The sequence below is a fragment of the Lepus europaeus genome, chromosome 12 (assembly GCF_033115175.1).
Source record: "Lepus europaeus isolate LE1 chromosome 12, mLepTim1.pri, whole genome shotgun sequence".
In the NCBI taxonomy this organism is placed as follows: Eukaryota; Metazoa; Chordata; class Mammalia; order Lagomorpha; family Leporidae; genus Lepus; species Lepus europaeus.
In genome coordinates this window covers 40,286,996-40,288,396 of record NC_084838.1, presented here as the reverse complement: position 1 = coordinate 40,288,396, position 1,401 = coordinate 40,286,996, and positions in this window count along the sequence as shown.

Here is a 1,401-nt window from a genome sequence, read left to right as displayed (position 1 = left end):
ACCTTTCAAAATAAATGAAAATAAAATTTTAAAAATGTGTTCTGGATCAAGCGGCTGGAGAAAGTCAGAGATGAAGACACAGGTGGTTTGCTAGAGAATGTGAGGACTACGTCTAGCAGGAGAGAATGCCAGGTGCGAATAGGGGAAGGAGAGGTCTTGGCACCAAGGAAAGAGGGCAATGCTTCTTTTTTTAAAAAAAAATTTATTTGACAGGTAGAGTTATAGACAGTGAGAGAGAGACAGAGAGAAAGGTCTTCCTTCCATTGGTTCACTCCCCTAGTGGCCGCTACGGCCGGCGCGCTGCACCCATCCAAAGCCAGGAGCCAGGTGCTTCCTCCTGGTCTCCCACGCGGGTGCAGGGCCCAAGCATTTGGGTCATCCTCCACTGCCTTCCCGGGCCACAGCAGAGAGCTGGACTGGAAGAGGAGCAACTGGGACTAGTACCCGGTGCCCCAACTGGAACTAGAACCTGGGGTGCCGGCGCCGCAGGCAGAGGATTAGCCAAGTGAGCCATGGTGCCAGCCAGCAATGCCTCTTAAGATGCCAGCTGCTCGCCTTGCCCTCAATTACTCATGTACTCAGTTAACAGTGACTGAGCCGGCTGCTGTGCAGGGCCCTGTGCTGCCCTCACATAGGCACAGCCCATGCAGGAGAGAGAACTGCCTGTGAGCAACTGTAACTCCTGGGATGGAGGACGTATGCCCTCCCTTTGGGCAGCAATGGAAGGGAGGAGATGTCAGGGAAACTTGGGTCAAGTGTTTAACAAGAGGTTAAATATATATATATATAATATAAATTATATATTAATAATATATATTATATATTATATAGATATATTATATATTATATATATTATATAAATATATAATAATATATAAATATAAATAATATAAATTATATATATATATCGTGACAGCCAGGGCTAGGCCAGATAGAAGCCAGGAGCCAGGAACTCCATCAGGTCTCCCACATGGGTAGCAGGGGCCCAAATACTTGATGAGGAAACTGGATTGGAAGCAGAATAGCTGGAATTCCACCCAGCACTCCAATATGAGATGCTGGCTCTGCACGCAATGACTTAGCCTGCTGTGCCACAGCGCACATGGATGTTTGGTTAAGATGCCGCTTGGGACACCCACGTCCCATATTGGAGTGCTTGGGTTTGAGTCCCAGCTCCACTTCCAAGTCCAGCTTCCTGTGCACGTGTACTCCGGGAGGCAGGCGGTGATGGCCAAGTACTTGGATCCCTGCTACCCTCCTGCCAGACCTGGATTGAGTTCCAGGCTCCCAGCTTCTTCCTGGCCTGTGGCAGAGGCCTTTGTCTTTTAATGAAGCTATAGCTATTTCTAACGGACACAATTAAAGCCGTGGTAGAGGCCTTCCCAAGGTCAGAAGAAGCAA